The sequence below is a fragment of the Dermatophagoides pteronyssinus genome, unplaced genomic scaffold (genome assembly GCF_027571235.1).
Source record: "Dermatophagoides pteronyssinus isolate colony J.1.1.1.1 unplaced genomic scaffold, Derpt_VIB-CSIC_2022.12 sq0004, whole genome shotgun sequence".
Taxonomy (NCBI): domain Eukaryota; kingdom Metazoa; phylum Arthropoda; class Arachnida; order Sarcoptiformes; family Pyroglyphidae; genus Dermatophagoides; species Dermatophagoides pteronyssinus.
Window position 1 is genome coordinate 2713532 of NW_027461528.1, and position 18841 is coordinate 2732372.

Sequence of the window (18841 nt, forward strand, 5' to 3'; positions counted from 1 at the left end):
GGTTGGTTTTTTCAAAAAAATAGCGATTTTCTTTTTTGCATTTGTGGCGAGCGTGTTAAAATTTACTCTTTTCTGAAAAACCTCCCCGAAATGTTATTCATCATCGGAAGAAGTTAAGGCTTTTCTTTCACTGGATCAAACCATTGACATTCCGATAAATGATGTATTCATTTTCATTGATGATAATGATGATGATGATAATGTTAATACCCCGGTATACATAAGGAAAGGTTAAATACAAACAACCAAACTAAAAACCAATCGATGATGGGGATATTAATGATGATTTTCAACTGAATTACGTTTTTCATTGCTTTGTTTTCTCTTTTCCTTGTTCGATTTCAAATTATAAATGATGGTGGTTACATCAATCGATCGATCGATTGATGATGATAATAGAAAAGAGGTGTGTTTCGACATTCAGGTAACCATTGAATCCATGGTTCGATAACAATCGATATCTACGGAAGATGGAGAGAAAAAAAGAGTGAAAATCTGATATGTCATAAATGAGTTACCTACGTTTTCTTTATTCAAATATGGATCTATTGATAAATCATTATTCAATTTTTGCTGCTGTTGTTCAAATTGATCAATTGATTAAATGTTGTTGTTGAAAAAAGTGTTCCAACAAGCAAACAAACAAATAGAAAGAAAGAATGAATATTTAGCACAAGGCCAAATATATATATGTTGTTATGGGTAACGTACATTGTTGACACACCTTTTTTTTCTGGGTGGACGTAAGTGATGTGTGTGTGTGTCAGTAGGGTAGAAAAGGGGAAAGAAGCTTTGGTCGAATTCAAATTTTTTTTTTTTTTTTTTGAACCCTATGTTCTCGTGTGTGAATAACCCTACTGTTTAATGGGGTAATGGACCTTGTTTTTTTTTGAAAAACGTTTTTCCCCCAAATGATTATGATGAATGGTTTTATGAAAAAAAAGATGCAAAAAAAACATTGATGATGATAATCCTCTACATAATCAATTGTGGTTCAAACTTGTAATAACTTTTTGACTTTAACAACAACAACAACAAGATCGACGACAAAAATCCAACCCAAATGATAATCGATTGATTGATAATTGTGTGTGGGGATAAGAAAAATTCACAAATGAAATATACCGAACATCCTGAACACATTGACAATTATCATCATCATCATCAAATGATGTCGATTGAATGATTTCATGCATCAATAATTTGTTTTTCTAAAAATTTTCCAAAGAGAAAAATTGATGCAAATCTCGTTTGCTTATCGTGTGATGGACAAGTGACAAATCATTCATTTTTTGGTCTAAATTTGATCTAAATTTTCTTTCTTTATTCATTTCTCTCTACGCTTATCGCATCCCTTTCATTTTGGTTCAAATCATCAATAGAAAAATATACATTTGTCACACATCATCATTCAAACATTTCAAATGACATTATGACATTTGCACACCTAATGTCAAACAGAGTGATGGCCACCAGCCCTTTTCAGATCCAATGTTTCTGGAAACCGTTTCCAAAAAAAATATTTATGATGAATGCATTGATGCGGCTGAGAGAAAAACAAAATTGCAACTTTCCATATTTGTTTGACATTTTCTTTTTCTTTTTTTTGGACAACTTTCTTCACAAATTAACATCATTTTTCGAAGAAAATGAAACGTCTAAACGTGGATAGTACTGGGTGACATTTTTGGCCATTGACAAAGCCAAAAGATCAGACCCGGTCGATTGCCCGATGCAATGTGTGAGAGAAAAGATTTTCAAAAGTCAGAAATTTTTGTTTTTTTTTTTGTAAGAAAGTTTTCATTCAACTTTTCGTTTCCATAGGTAACATTTTTGACAAGTCCTTGGCCTAGCTTTTTTCTGTTTCTGTTTGTCGTATTGAAGAAGGGAAAAACGAGTCACATTGGCGGTGACATCCATTTCGAATGAACAATTTTTTTTTCTTTTCTCTGGTTTTAGTTCGTCACACACACACACACACACGAGGTGGTTAAATAAAAATTACCCCTTGGCCCCTTGGTGCGTTTGATTATCAATGAAAAAATTTTTTTTTCTGACATGGATGGATGTAAACCAACAGAAAATCAAACTCTTCCTGTTGGATTTTTTTTTTTTGATTTCTGTTGGCCCAAATTTTCGGAGAATTTTCCAAGAAATCTTCATTTTTTGAAAAAAAAACATTTCATTTGAAAAATGGCAAAACAAAAATTCAAAAAAAAACATTTTTTCTGTTACATTTTTTACATAACCCGTTGTTGTTTTTTTGGGGTGATTTTTTTGTTTGTTGATGTTTCATTTGTCCATGTGTGTGTGTGTTTGTTATTCGTTTGTTTGTATTTTTTGGTGTTCCAAATTTTATTCCAGGAATTCCTTGATTGCCCTAATTTTTTTCTCTCCATCGTTGTTGTCAGTTTTGCATCACAAATGGTAAATGTTGAAGATTTTCTTTTAAATTAACCCGAATGAATCGATCAAGTTTTCTACTGGTTTTATTTTCTTAAAATTCCGAAGAAAAAGAAGGAAAAATTTCCTGTAAGTTTTTCATCATCTTGATAATCGAAAAAATGTACGGTATGGAAGTGAAAAGATTTCTCATTCGTTGACGAAGTAAACAACAGATCAAAAATACTTTCTGTTTGTTTCTAAGGATATCAGATTTCCAATGATGACATTCGATTTAAGAAAAGAATAACAAACGAAGAAATGATGCAAATCTAAGATGAAAGAAGAAAAAATAACATTAATTAAATCAGCAGCAGGAAAGGTATCTTGATTTATTTACCTGATAATTCAGTAAACAATCCAAAAAATCATCATCATCCAGTTTTTTTTGTTCGTTCGTGAATTTATCTTATTCAACATTTCAAACATCAGCATTCTGACTGTAGACATTTTGAATTTGATTTAACGTGTCAATGAACGATTTAATTACTATGCAGACAAGAAGAAAATTATTAGGAAATCTTTTTCTTTTTCTTGGGTAAGATTAACACACAGACAAAATTGAAATTGGAAAAAATTTCTTGGCATATAAATCTTGTTGTTGTTGTTGCTGCAGTTATCGTTGATTATTTTTGATCTTTAGTCTGTCAGTCGTTTGTTGTTGATGATATCATCATCATCATCATGTTTGTCATCTGGATTATTTATGGCTAAATAATTGAAAGAAACTAAAATTATTACAATGTAGTTACTTTTTTTATAAAAAAAATACATTACGAATTTTTGTCGTCGTCTTCGTCGTTACCAAGAAAAAATTTCCAGTTTGATGACTTTGTTTATGCTGACAGAATATTCTTGCATTTTGTTTCGTTTGTTTGTTTGAATATTCAAGTGAAATTCAGATGAAAAATTGCTGAAGATTTTTTTGAGGAAATTTTTTTTTTTGAAATCACTGGGTTAACACATGAAACCAATAGCAAAACATTAAATCAACTGAAAGAGAGAGAGAGAGAGAGAGTGGATAATTAAAGAGTTAATGACAAAGACGAAAGACGAAGACGATGATGATAATGACAAACTTTATGCTTTACGAAACGAAATTCTTCACAAAAAAAAATTCACAAGAATTGCAAGAATGATTTCATTTTTTTTTTTAAATTTAACCCCTGCCTATAATATACATCACAAAAATTCAACACAAGTTCACATTCAACTATTCATTTTCTGTTTGATTCACAATATTCGAATGATGATGATGATTCGATGTTCAAAAAGCCTCGATATTATTTCGATATATTTAGACTAGGCTGTTTATGACTGGCTTGCTTGGTTTGGATTTCTGATCGATCCAAACTTTATTTTTCAGTTTTCTTGTTGTTTAACCGTTTCACGCATTTTCTCTGTGTGTTTGTGTATAGTTAGTGTGTGTCTGCCTTGTATACGCTCTGTGTTTCTGTTTCATTTCATTTTAACTCTTCTATCCACCACAAACAAACAAAGAATGAAACTTTTTGCACTATTTTGGTTCAATGGGAAAACAAGGTCCACACACATAACCGTCGCCGCCATTATGGATGCTACTATGATGAATTTTTTTACTAATTTCTTTGCCTTTATTATGCGCCCAGTTTTTTCTTCTTTCCCTAGTTTATTCATAATGAAAACTAGTTCTTATTCGTAGTGTTTGTTTGGTTGGTTGGATGTTTTAACGAAATAATAATAATGATGATGATGATGAAAATGAATCGGGTTGCCATATTTGTTCCTCTTTATGCAAAGGAGGGGAAAAAATACCCTTTATCTTCTCGATATGCTGCTTCTTTGAATACGAAACAAACACACACACACATATTTCATCGTTTACCTCTTTCACTTTTTTTTTGTTTCTCATTCCATTTTCCATGATAGATAGATAGATAGATCCAGAACGAAATTCAGCATTTTATTGAATTTAAAAAAATACGATTTTAGTACCTATTTCTCAATGATCTATTTTTACTCGCCCCTTTTTTTTACAAAAGTTTTTTCATTCAAATTTCACTCACAAAATGTTTTCTGTTTTTGTTTTTTTTTTTGTTTTTCGGGTTAAAATTTCAACCAAAACAAAGCTAAAATTGCCTGAAAAAAAACGTGATTATTCATCCTTTTATTACTGTTTGTTGATTAAAATTTTTGCATCATTTAAAAAACGTTTTGATGTGTTTTCACACAGTGATAACTGAAACAAAAACAAATGAAACCACGTTCAAAATGGATATAAATCAAAAAATTTTTAATCTCATAATGAATGGGTTCCATCATCATCACCAAGATCATCAAAACTGAATTTTTAATGCACCCGATAAAAAATCATCATTGACTTGAATGATGCTAAAGTGTTAATGTTTTTTGTTTTTGTTTTTCATTCGTAACGATAAAACGACAACGATTACGACGACGACAAACTGTAATTTTTCCAAAAAATTTTTGGATTCCATTTGTGATCATCATCATCATTATTATCGAGTAAAACATCGTTCAACATGCTCAATTTAATTTTGATAATGATGATGATGATGATAGTGTTTATGTCATCATTTTCATATGTCAAAATGTTTTAACCCTTTTTTCTCCTGAAAAATATTTTCTTTTTTCGGTTCCATACTTTGAATTCTGGTCAGATTTCAGATGATCATTCCATCATCATCATTATCAGTAAACCAAACATCGTAAGTTTTCATAAGTTAAAAATTTTATAATTTTATTTGATTTTTGAAAAAATTTTCTCAAAATGACGAAAATTTTGGTTGTCCTTGACATCATTATTTTATTCAGTCGGTCTGATCAACAATAACTCTTTCGATCAATCCGATCGATCATCAAAGATTATTTTTTCTTTTCTTTGTTCCCCTTTCATCTCCAATCACTATTTATACCCAAAATGATCATTTGTGTTTTCACAAATGAACCGAAAGGGGGAAAAACAGTGAAAAGAAAATGTCCTTGGAACCATGAGAAAAGTTGAGAAAAATCAACCTTCTGTTGCTTTTTTTCTTACTGGAATGCTGTCATTTTCATACATCCTTTGGTTTCATAAAAAGAAGACTTTTGAAAATTTCATTTTTTTTCTATCAAAAGGTAAGATGTTTCTTCAATCTTCATTTCCATAATAATAATAAATGATTTGTTTGTTTGCTTGAAAATCCAATTGACAATTTAACGCGAGAAAAAAAAACAGAAAATTTTAAATGAAGGCCTAGCCTAGCCTAGAAGAAAGTTTTTCTTTTGTACGGGGAAAACTCTTTTCTTTCCGTATATAATACCCATTCATTCATTCATTCATTCGTCAAACCAAACCCTTGTTGGATTTTTTTTTTTCTTCTCAATTTTCGCTAAAAGAAATCATTTTATCAATCTAAAATAGAAAATTAGAGTGAAAAAGATTGAATGAAAGAGTTTTCTTTTTTGCTCTGAACCGAAAACATTTATTGATGATTATTGTTCGGTTGGCTGTTTGGTTGTGGATGATCAAGAGAAAGAAGAAATGAAAGAAGAAAAACTTGCGCGCTTATGAAAATCTTTGAAATTTTCGGATAAAGGTGTGTTTACCTGCGTATTCTCAATGAAACAACAACAACAAATACCGTATCTGTTTAGCAATAGAAACATCGGAGAAGAAGAAGAAGAAGAAAACGGTTTTTCACATCAAAAAAGAAACCTTCGTCCATTAAATAAATGTTTTACCGATTTGAATTTTCTTCCAATCTTTTTTTTTCTGATTTTTGAAAAACTTTTTTCCTGGTTTTTTTAACAAATTTACCTTACATAAGTGTGCAGTTAAAAGTTGAAAATAAGTGAAAACACTTAACCATTTAGCACACACACAGGTTTTTTTTCATCAATTTTGAAGGATTTTTTTTTGGGGTAAAATACCTTTTCATGATAATACGATCAAAGATTATCATCAATTTTAGATGTTTAGAAACCTAAAAAAACCACCCGATATTAAGCAAATAAGAGAGATGTTTTGTGTAAATAACCACAACAACATCCACATTGTTTTCTGTGGTTTTGTATTCTTGTTTTTGTTGTTGTTTTTCTTCAAAATAAATAAACAAATTTACATTTGTAAATGTGTTTTTTGGGATAAAAAAAAAACCTTGTTAAAGTGAGATAAGAAGATTATGATTTTTTTGGATTATCAAGTTTGCTAATGATAATGGTAATGTTTGTATTTTTCAAACTATTTTAACCTATTTGGCTATTAGACAAAAAAAAAAATATTATTGTTATTAAAAAATGTGGGCGGTCGTTATAGTGGTCGGCTGTAGACCAATTATTGATTGATCGATTGACCATTGGTCAGTTCTAATGTGTATCGCGTGTGTGTGTCTGTGGAAGATAGAGAAAGAGAAGGAGTGGCCAATCGCGTAGCATTTGTAAAATTGAAAAATTTTATTTAAAAAAAAAAATTTATAACATTTTCAATCGGAATTACAAAAATTGATTTTAAAAAAAGAAAAAAATATTACAATACACTAATGACCTCTAGTGATGATTTTCAAATTTAAAAAATTTAAAATCAAAAAAAAAAAATTACATTTTCGATCAATAGATGTCAGATTTGTTTGTCGTATATTACATAATATTAGGTGATTCGGAAAGTATTGTCGTATTTTTGTATAACATTTTTCATTTTTTCCTCAAAAATTTTTGGTGAATGTTTTTGAAATTTTTTCAACGCAGATTGTTTTTGTGATTATCAGACTTTAATTTGGTACCAAAATTTTATCAATTTCAACACCCAAAATTCCGCTAGGGGCGCTGAAAGTGACCCTTGTCAAAATCAAAATTTTGGCGTTTTTTGTTTTCGGCCCGCTGTGTCCGCAACAAGATTTTTCCAAAACTTTTGACCACTAAATGATAATCTCTCATGTCTTGGGACTTATTAAAAGTGGTTGTCGCAATCCTGCCGCAATGCGATCATTCCCGAAATCGGTCTGATTTCCGGTCGGAATAAGAATGGTTGTTGTGCTTTTTGCCCTATACCATTGTGATTGACGATAAAATTTTTTTCAAATTTTGAATTCAGATTAATTCAAGAGTTTTTTAAACCGAAAAAACCAACAAAAAATTCGGGTTGAGAAAAAAAATTCGCAATTTTCTATGGTTGACAATTTGCAGTTGCACAAGAGCATAGACAGCCATGCAATGCATACGACACGACATCCAGACTGATGCATTTTTTGCTTGTCGTCTGAAAGTCGTGTCGTTTCTTGTGCATAGCAGTCTGTGGGCTTGCTAATCATCGAGAATTGTGAATTTTTTTTCTCAACTCGAATTTGAATCAACAAGATTGTCCTACGATTTTTGAACCATTAAATGATAATCTCTCATGTCTTGGGATTAACCAAAAGTGATTGTCAAAATCTTGCTGCTACACAATCATTCCTGAAAGTGACCACAATTTGCCGTTAATGACAGCCATGCATACGAAACGACACGACATCCAAACGACAAGAAAAAAATTCAAATGAAATGAAATGCGATGAATTTTTTTCAAATCTTGAATTCAGATTAATTCAAGAGTTTTTTGATCCAAAAAAACCAACAAAAAATTTGAGTTGAAAAAATTCATGCATGTCGTCTGGATGTCGTGTCGTGTCGTATGCATTGCATGGCTGTCTATGCTTTTGTCACTAACTGCAAATTGCCAAAAATTGGGATTTTTTTCAACTCGGGTTTTTTTGTTGATTTTTTTGGTTAAGAAAACTCCTGAATTAATCCAAATTCAAGATTTGAAAAAATTCACAATTCTCGATGATCAACAAGAGCAGAGAGTGCTATGCACACGATACGACACGACTTTCAGACGACAAGCAAAAATGCATATCCGTCAGGATGTCGTGTCGTTTCGTGTGCATAGCCACCTATGCATAGCATTTCCTATGGGCTTGTCGGTAACGCCGAATGGTGACCATTTTCGGGAATGATTACGTTGTGGCAAGATTTTGAGAACCACTTTTGATAAGTCCTAAGACATGAAAGATTATCATTTAGTGGTCAAAAGTTTTGGAAAAATCTTGTTGCGGACACAGCGGGCCGAAAACAAAAAACGCCAAAATTTTGATTTTGACAAGGGTCACTTTCAGCGCCCCTAGCGGAATTTTGGGTGTTGAAATTGATAAAATTTTGGTACCAAATTAAAGTCTGATAATCACAAAAACAATCTGCGTTGAAAAAATTTCAAAAACATTCACCAAAAATTTTTGAGGAAAAAATGAAAAATGTTATACAAAAATACGACAATACTTTCCGAATCACCTAATATATCTTCCGGACAATAATGGGGTGTATACCAAATTTTTTTGTCTTTTGGTTCCATTTGATTGATTTTTGAGAAATATACCATTGACATTGACCCTAACTCTTTTGTTGTTTTCTATTTTTAATGTTAGTACATTGTGTGAGTGTGGGATGTTCCCGATAGAAAAATGAATGAAAGAGAGGGAGAAACAAAACAAAAAACCCAAGGTCATTTACATTTTCCTATAGCATTTTTTTTTTTTTGACATACCCGATCCACAAACAAATCAAAAAATGGTGGGTTCCAAAATCATAACGATAGAGAGAGAGAGAGAGAGAGCGAGAGAGAGGTAGCAGACTAACACACACACAATGTTCATATCTTATTAACCCGTCAGAAGGGGACCCGAATCATATATTTTTTTTTTTTTGAAATTTAGCCACGGTCTTTGGCCATAACTTGTTTTCATTCATATCATTGCACATGCGGTAGGTTGGAACAACATTGTTCCAATCTATCTATTTTGGTACACACACATACACACATTTGGATCGTTTCATTCTCATCACTTTCATTTTTCTGCTGCTTTGTTGTTGTCATTTTGTTGGTTACCAACCAACAAAATAACAATATAACACACACACAAACAGATAGAGAGAGAGATAATTCAAGCAAGCGCAGCCCCCATTTTCATTTCATCTAAAAAAAAAAAAAAAATCTGAATAAGATTTTGATCGGCCCACATCCAATGGTAAATCCAATACATTGTATGTGTGTAGTGGAGGTGGAGGTTTGGCTTGTTCAAAAAAAAATTTTTTGAAAATTTTTTTTATCATTTTCATCCGTTTTTTTTTCGTTGATGATTCCGATTGTGAAGCCATTTTTTCTTTCTTGATTTGATTTTGATTTTTGTCAGTTCAAAATTACCATTTCGTTTTTGGGTGACATGAATTGTTCATCAATGTTGTTTTTCCCGATGAAAATTCTTCTGCTGTTTTCGTTTTCTTTTGAAATTCAGAATTTCTTTCGACTATGATTCATTTGATTTATTCAGAATTTTTTTGGTGGTTTTGGAATGATGATGATCGATATCAAAGGGTAAGTCAATACAATCAATCAATCAGTATCATTGATTCAATCAATCGATATTTATCGATAACAAAACAAAATATTAAAATCGTTATCAATCTTTTCTTACCTACCTTTTGACAAACAAATCTTTTTTTTCTGCTCAATCAACATTCTTTTTCGAACGATTATTTTTTAAAATATCGATATTATCGCGATATCGATATCGAATGTTCGTTTGATTACGTTTCGAATCTTTTTTTAGAAAACAAACAAACAAACAACAAAATCTTTCAGAAATTAATGATGTTATCTTTGTTGTTTTTCTTTTAATTTCTTCTTATGATGGACAAAAATTCTTCATTATCATCATCATCATCCTCATCATCATTAGTAGTAGCATCATTATCAATAATATTTTCAGTAGTAGAGGTTGATAAATAAGTGGTGGTAGTAGTAGTAGTTGCAAATTGTAATTAGTATCCGCGCCATTATCATCATCATCATCATCATTTTTTTTTGTGTGTGACATGATCGTCTTCGGGTTTTTTTCTTCTTCTTCGGTTGTTGCCAAGGGATCGTTTTTTTTCAACAAAAATCAATCAAAGAAAAACATTAAAAAAATCCTTTCCATTTTGGTCACATCTTTATGGATTTTATTGAAAGAAACAACTAAGAAATTAACAAGGCTATGTATAATTCGATGAGGATATTTGATGATTGATGGCTGATAAGAAAACAAGCCAGAAAGGCTGATTTAAGGATTCTCAACAACGATTATCAACAAAAAAAAATGCAAAGATATCATCAGCAAATCGAGCAAACCAAAAAATTGTTGTTGTTTTGTCGTTTTTCTTTTCTTTTTCTGTCTGTGTTTTTCAATGGCAAACCATATCGTCGTAAGTTGTTTTTTTTTCCATTTTACTATTCACACATAGCTTCTTTTTTTTTGATTTTCTTAGCGAAAACAAACATCTCTCTCGACAACAACAACAACGAAAAAAACGTTTTCACCAAAACCAGATCATAAAAACCAATCTTGGATGATTACGACGACGACAACAACGGCCATCACATCATAACGATTCTTCGAACAGAAAATCGTTCTACATTTCATGTCGATTTTCTCTATCTTCCAAATATAATTACTTTCACTTTTCAAAAACTTATTGGTGATGACCGTCATTCTTAGTTGATTGTGGTCGGTTGTTGGTTGTCTGTGTCAGTGTGTGTGTGTATCATCATCTTTTTTCGTAAGTTTATATTGGTGGTGATCATTGAAGAAAATCATAACGATTTTTTCATCGTTTTTTTTGCCATCAAAATGCAATGATATCATCATCTTTATCATTCATTTCTTTCTACATCGACTAATAAACGATGGTCATGATATGAGTTTGTGTGTGTGTGTGTGTGCTGAATGAATTGAATCTTTGCATCTTTGAAAACCGAAAAAAACTAAATCAAATGATGATTAATAAACTACAAAAATGGCCAAAAAAAAATCTTGTCTGATCAAAGGTAAATGGGCTAAATTCAAGTTTCTCTTTATGTTTTTTTTTGTTTTGCAGAAAGAATTTCCATAAAAAAATTTTGAATCTTTTTTTCGTTGAAAAACACATAATCAGAACCTGTTTTTTTGGGATTTTTTTTCTTTCAATTAACCCCTTTTTGATTTTTTTTATTACAATTTTTATTTTGTTTGATTTGAATTTCTTTCGTTCTTTCTTTCTGAATGATTTTATTTGATTTTTCTTGGTTTAAAGATTCAATTAAGTATTTTTTTATTTGATTTTTGATTTTGTTTGAAAATTAATTTATCCAGTTTTTATTTCAATTTTCAATCAAGATTTTTTTTTCGTTGTTTGTTTATCATCCATCCATCAATGTTTCAATCAATGTGTGGCAATCAATGAAAAATCATTGTGTACTTTCTGATTATCCGGTTTTCATTCCAAAACTAAACTACAATTACCATTACACTTCAGTGATGCTTTTTTTCAATGATGGTGATAAAACACATCATGCAATGTCTGCATTTTTTTTTTGTTTCCAAATATTGATTATTGATTATTGATATTCCATAACTTTGTGTTTCAGTGTGTGATTTATTTGTCTGGTTTATTATTATTATTATTATTATTATAGACTGGTTGTCTACAATCTATCATCGAATGATTTGTTAATGTTTCTGTTTCTGTTTTGTTTCGAATCTTCAAATGATTCGGCCAAAGTATAGCGATAACAAAAGAGGAAACGAATGATGATTATTGGCTGATGATTATGGATGATGATCAAATAAAAAAATCAAATCAATCGATCGATTCGGATTTGATTATTCTATTTTTATTGTTATCAATTGTGATTTGGTTTTTTCCCAAACGTAACGTGATGATAATTTTGACAACAAAACAGACAAGAAATATTTTTGGTAAGTTTTTTTATTTTCATTAAATTGAATTTCAAATTTCAATTTTTTTTCTCTTCTTCACACTTGATAATGATAATAATGATTATTGTTGCTAATGCTAATTTTTTCACGTTAGTTTTCCGTTCTCTCTCTCTCTTTGTCCATACGCCCATCGCTCATCAACGCACACACACTATACCCATCCGCCCACCTAGTCTTATCATCTGAATAATCAAAAGATTTCAATGATTTTGATCATGAATATGATGATGACATATAGCGATGACATACACTCAAATGCAATTTAATTGAAATGAAATATAGTGAATCAATTTTGATAATCAATCAATCAATCAATCAAACGGAAAAATCATCAAATGAATTTTTTCCCTTTATATATATGGATTCGATGTATGAATATTTGAAATGCATATTCAATTCGTCATGTCATCATCATTATTCATTCAACAAATCAATCAATCAATCATCGAAAAATTTTTTTGGACAATGACAGCAAGCTAGGTATGAAGATTCCTAGCCGATTTTTGTTTTTTATATAAAACAAAATTGATGAAATAAATTTCTCTCGTTTTTGTTTTTGGTAACATTGAAAATCAAGAATTTTTCGATTCTTTTTGAATATTACCAAATTTAAATGAATGAGAAATGAAAACCATTGAAAAAAAATTAAAGAGTTAGGAACTTCATACCATGCTCGTAGTCATATAATGTCCGTATATCAACAATGAAAATTTTTCAACAACTTTTCAAATATAAACATTTGGATTATTGTGGTAAGTACCTTGATATGTCATTATGGTTTGTATCAATTGATTTCCAGAAAAAAATAGGCCAAATACTTTAACTACAACGAATCAATTTGATTAATGATCATCATTGAAACTAAAAAAACTAATAATTGACAAAAAGCGTAAGTAAGTAATCGATCAGGGATCGAAAAACATCCTCCTACACGATATATTTAACACTTCAAAATAATCAATAATCAATAACCGCAAAGATACGGAGTTATTAATCATCATTTTTTTCAGGTTTTGATGATCATTTCGAAACAAAGAAAACAAAGTGCGCATGTCCATATTCGAAAGTAATATTCTTAAATGTAAAAAGGTTTAATTAAAATGAATCTAATAAATTTTGTTTTTTATAATCACTTTTTTTTCTTTGAAAAAAACACATAGGCTGCACTTATAATCCATCTGGTTTTCGCAGGTTGATAACGACGACGATAATGTTGGTGGTGATGATAATGTCAATGTGGAATTAAAATATTACAACAAAATACGACATCCAAGGAAACCTGATTTATAAATTTAAAAAAAAAATCTTTACATTTATAATTTTTCAATTAATTATTCAAAATTCATTAAAATTTTCATTTTTAAAAGAATAAAATTTTACTTTTTCTTTTCACTTTTTCGTTTTTTTTTGGTTCAGCCGTTAACCGTTGTGTTATTACAAAAAAAAGAAGAAAATTTATGAGAAGTGAGAAGCGAGAAGCGAGAAAAAAAATTTAGCCTAAATCTTTGATACAAAGGAGAAAAAAAATCTATTCAAGGTCTTGATTTCTTTTATGGATCAATTCGAGTGATGCTGTGAATGATGATGATCCGGTTATATGACAAACGATCCACAAAGAAAAAAAAACTGATGATTGATTGATGCAGTTTTCTTTCTTTTCTTCTTTTCTTTTCTCTTGGATCATTTGTATATGAACATTAGAGTGTGTGTGTGTGTGTGTGTGTGAATGAAGGATTACTATAAAATTGATAACTTGAACAAATTTTTTTCAACCGGTCAATCAAAAATCTTGGGTAGGTTGATTGATTATATGTCTGTATATGTCGGTGTCTAATGATAAGAAATCCATATTTTTCCAGAAGTTTTTTTCTCTGTTTCTCTTTTTTTGTTCATTAATAAATCAATCAATCTGAATAATGATGATTTGTTTCTCTTTCCATCCATCTCTCTCTTTGAATAACTCTTGATTCATTCAAGCTTAAAGAAGTGAAAAAACTTTTTCTTTTTTGTATTCTAATTTTTTACAAAAGCCTGGTACAAATTAGTAGACAAAAAAAAATGTATGACAGAAGAGGGGTTAAATGATGATGAGAAACATGAGAAACAATTGAATTTGCGAGCGAGCGTGTTGGTGTTCCAGGATCGATTATGATTCAAAAAAAACGATGCTGATGATAATGGAACATCAAACGAGATGGATGGATGGTTGAATGGATGGATGTATTGAAATAATAACTCTTTTTTTTTGTCATTCTTTGAACAAAAAATTTTCATTCGTTATCATCATTATGAATTTATTGAATGAATCAAACAATAAGCTTTGCAAAAAAACAGCGCAGCAAACTGAAAGAAATTGTAAAAGTTTTGAAAAAAAAAGATTTTTAAACAATAAAACCGATCAAAACGATGACGATAATGATGATAATAATCATTTGAAAAAAACTAAACTAAACTAATTATTATTATTTATGAGAAATTCGTATAACAATGGAAAAAATCTCTCTTTTTTCGGGTATTTTTCCCGAAAAAAAAAGAAAATCTTTTCACCCCGCTTGATCATCATGATGTGTTAACGAAAAGATTTTTTCTTCTTTTTTCTTTTTCCATTGATTTAATCCTTTTATCTCTGTTTGTTTCTCGCTGTTCTGTTTCCAGTGAAAACAAAAAACATTTTCGGAATCCGTACTTGAACCACCACCATCATTTCTAATATTTATTCGGACAGAATCCTGTTCAAAAAGAAAAACTTGAGATCGATTCGTAATCAATTATTATCGTCATCATCATCAAACACTTGGGATGCTAAATGAGCAACTAAAAAAAAAAAATAAAACTTCTGAATTGCTTTTCGGAGAATTATTCTGAGTTTTAAAACAAACAAACAAACACAGAAAACACAGCGAGAGAAACAAACAAATGGCAAAAAAAAATTCATTTGTTTTTGCAAGATTGCGTGATGATAATAATGATGATGATGGCAATTCTGCAATATTGAAATATTCTTCTTGTTGTTGTTGTTGTTGTTTCGCTCAGTGTTCCATAATGTTGTTGTTTTATTGAAGAGGAAAAATTCACGAAACGAAGAAGAATATTCTCATCATCATCATCATCATCATCATTAACAGGCAACGATAATCATAATAATAGTAATAATGATGATCATTAAAAGAATCTTCAACAACAACAACTAGAACTATAGAACTATAGAATGAATAATGAATTTGAAAATTTTTGGTTCAATAAAATTTTCCTGTTTCTGTTGAAAACAACCGTTAATAACAATCATTATGATGATGATGATGAAGATTTTTCTTCATTTCGCAATTCATTTTTTTTCGAGAATTTTTCATTATTCTTTTCAAGTTTTTGTTGCTGATGATGATGGGTCGTTTATTAATTTATGGAATATTCTTGAATGATCCACTACTACCACCACCACCGCCAACAACCATACAATTATCATACCACTATGGATCTTTATTCTATGGATCTTGCTATATATATCAGGCCAAGACACCAAGTGTTATTTTTTTTTGGCATTATTTTTGGATCTTTTTGAAAATCATTGCACAAAATCATCATCGTTGTTTTTGTTACTTCAAAAAAAAATCCCTATTTCAATTAGAAAAAAGCACCAGGCACAGGTTTTTCTTATGGTGGTTTCTTGGTTTAAAGAAAAAAACTTGAGAATAAATTTCTCTGAATGAATGAATGCATGGAACCTTGGATAACCACACCACACAGATGTTTTCCCACGAAGTGAGAAACTCAAAAACTTGAAATATTTTTGTGTCTTGAAATATCGACGGTCATCACTCGCACACAGACACTCGCACACGGTAGCATCATACAGGTTATTCAGAAGTAGGTGAAAGAAAATTCGTGATCAAAGATCATGATGGTGGTGGCGGTGGCGGTGATAATGATGCACCTGCATTTGTTTCATTAATGACCTTTTCGATAATCGATCAAGGTAAAAGAAAATCGATTATCAACCGACAACAACAAGTGAAAGTTAAGCAACAAAAAAATTTCACATCAAATTTAAACAAATTGGGATCATTTTGTCAAATGGACAACAGAAACTTGGTCAAGGTCTTTTCCTTTTCTGAATCTTTTTTGTTTGGTTTGTTCTTCTGATTCTATTTGGCGATTCAATCATCACGATGAAAGCGACGGAATAAGCGACAAAATATTTGCGATAAAAAACGTTTCATTCATTTTTTTGAAACTATAAAAAAAAAGTTAGATTCAATAACACTTCACACCCATTGATCGAACAGAAAAAAAAATTCTGGTCCTATATTGCACACACACAAACACAAAAACACACAAACAGACTATAGTTATCGATTGAATTGACTGAAAACTTTGGATCATTTTTTCCCTCTCACTCACTCTCACTCTCAAGCACATTTTGTTCATTTTGAACGGGAATTTTGTGTTTGAATTTTTGGTTGTTCAACGACCTTTTGCCAGTAAATTCAATGGTTGTCTATGCCAAAAGAACACCCGAAACCACCACCACGTAAAACAAATTGTTATTCAGAAATTTTCAAATAACACACAGATTTGATCCCATTACGATTCGATAATTTTTGTTTTTTTTATTAACCCTTTTGCTGATTAAATTTGTTTTTGTTTTTTTTGAAAACAAAACTGTTTTCATTTTACGAGAAAAAAATTCGTTAAACCAAATCAAAAAAATATTTATCGTTATTTTGACTTCTTCTAAGCTTTAACACTTTTTTCTCTCGTTCGAAAAAAAAATTGTTGGCAAAACAAAATTTTCTTCTCACTTTTCACTTTCTTTCTCTCTCTCTCTCTCTCTCTCTTCACAAATCAAATACGTTTTCAATCACTATAATCCTCAAAGAAGAAAATAAATAGTTTTTCTGGTTCATTTGTTCCATTCTCGGGATCCATCATCAAACATCAAACAAACAAACAAACAAACAAACAACATGGTCACACCTTTAATCTCGCTCTTAATGCATGTTGTGTGCAGTGTAGATTGATTTGAAATTAATTTCCAAACGAAAATCCAGAATCAAACAGAAAAAAGTGTCAAAAAAATAATAATTGAAAATTCAATAACTGAATTTTTTGTCAAATTTTGCTGTGTGTTTGATGTGCATCCAAAAGGTTTGCACATCAATAAGTTTTCTTTTCTTTTTTGCTGATTTCAAGGTCTTCTCACCAACAACAAGGTAACGACTATGACGACGAAAAAAATTTACGGACCGTTTAATTTTCAGAAAAAACATTTCTGACAATCAAAACACGATATTAGACAAAACAAAAAACGAAAGGATGTTTCACAGTAAATACACACACACATCTGTGTGTGAATCTTGGCAACTCTTTTTGTCACTAATTTCTTTTCAAACATTTCGTCTTTTACCCTTTCTTTGCTTTTCTCTCGTGTTTCATATCACACATCAATATTTGTCACTGCCGTCAAAAAAGAAAGAAAGAAAATCTTTGACATCATCATAGGGTTTGGCTGTATATTTGGAATATTTCCATATTATCATCAATGAATCGATTTTGATCGTATCAGATTGGAAACAAAACAAACACAAAACAAAGAAAATGCCAAGCCCAATATCAAAGATGATACGTGTACCTTGAACTTTATACACGAACAACATACGCATCATTTCAATGTAATAATAATTTGATAATAAGGTCAATCGTGCTCACATGACGATCATCTGATCAGAGAGGCCAAAGAGAGATCATCATTTGATTATTTCAGATAAGATTTATTTAAAAGATTTTGATCAAAAAATTGACAGAAAAAAAATTTTTGACATTGAACAACGAAAATTCGTTAAGCATCTTAGTGAAATGAATGAATGAATGAAAAAAGGAAAAAAGAAAAAAAGATGATTGAATGAATATGATTATAATATGAGATTTACCTCTTTGATTTTTTTTTTTTTGTTGGAAAGAACATCCATTTATTATTATCCAATAAATTAACGATTAATATTGAGAAAGGTTTATGTTGTTGTTGTTGCTCATCTGTCATTCGAAAATATTCGATTTTCCGAAATTTCGGGTTCATCATTGTGTATTTAGCCGATTCGACTATTTCGACAACAATCCGACAAAAAAAAGAAGTGTGAAAATCTTTAACCTTTTTTTTGTTTCTTTATCCGAAAGATTTTCCCTTTTCTTTTTTGAATGTCAAACATTTTTGCTTCTTTTCCTGTTGTCAAATATGAATCCTTTGACACACACATGGGACAATTTTTTGGTTTTGTTTAAAACATCGTTTTCGATTTTTCGATTTTCGTTTCGGATCGATGATTTGTTTGATGGAGATAATCGATAATAATAATAACCTCTAACCCCTTCGTTTTTTTTTCTTACTTGTAATCACCATTCATTCATTCATTTAATATCCTGTTGTTCACGGTCGTCATAATTTTCGATAATCAATAATCGATAGTGTTTCGGTATTGAAAATACCTTTGTGATAATAATCTTCAAGGTCACTTTTCCGAATCTAATAATACCCGATAATATGTGAATGAAGAAAAAAAGGATTTCTCTCCGAGCAACTATTGACCAACTCTGATCCA

The 18841-nt window shown here is 30.4% G+C and overlaps 3 long non-coding RNA genes across 11 annotated transcripts; 1 reads left to right on the top strand and 2 right to left on the bottom strand.

Annotated features, from left to right (window-relative positions):
- Positions 1 to 2: 2 nt before the first annotated feature.
- On the bottom strand, positions 3 to 4542 carry LOC142644934 (uncharacterized). 2 transcript variants are annotated; one of them, XR_012846142.1, is made up of 6 exons: positions 3215 to 4542; positions 2996 to 3152; positions 2783 to 2931; positions 2236 to 2714; positions 523 to 2157; positions 3 to 461 (listed from the first exon to the last, which is right to left on the bottom strand). It is a non-coding gene; the product is annotated as an uncharacterized LOC142644934 (long non-coding RNA). The 2 variants fall into 2 exon arrangements; XR_012846141.1 differs by having other exon boundaries at positions 2783 to 3152; positions 3215 to 4541.
- A 2531-nt stretch (positions 4543 to 7073) lies between these two features.
- Positions 7074 to 10106, bottom strand: LOC142644936 (uncharacterized). Its single transcript, XR_012846151.1, has 3 exons — positions 9931 to 10106; positions 8999 to 9758; positions 7074 to 8863 (listed from the first exon to the last, which is right to left on the bottom strand). It is a non-coding gene; the product is annotated as an uncharacterized LOC142644936 (long non-coding RNA).
- Positions 10107 to 10194: 88 nt separating this feature from the next.
- LOC142644935 (uncharacterized) lies at positions 10195 to 13640 on the top strand. 8 transcript variants are annotated; one of them, XR_012846149.1, is made up of 6 exons: positions 10195 to 10695; positions 10759 to 11317; positions 11945 to 12227; positions 12343 to 13000; positions 13048 to 13337; positions 13409 to 13640. It is a non-coding gene; the product is annotated as an uncharacterized LOC142644935 (long non-coding RNA). The 8 variants fall into 8 exon arrangements; XR_012846150.1 differs by having other exon boundaries at positions 13058 to 13337; XR_012846143.1 differs by having other exon boundaries at positions 12343 to 13337.
- The last annotated feature ends 5201 nt before the right edge of the window (positions 13641 to 18841 follow it).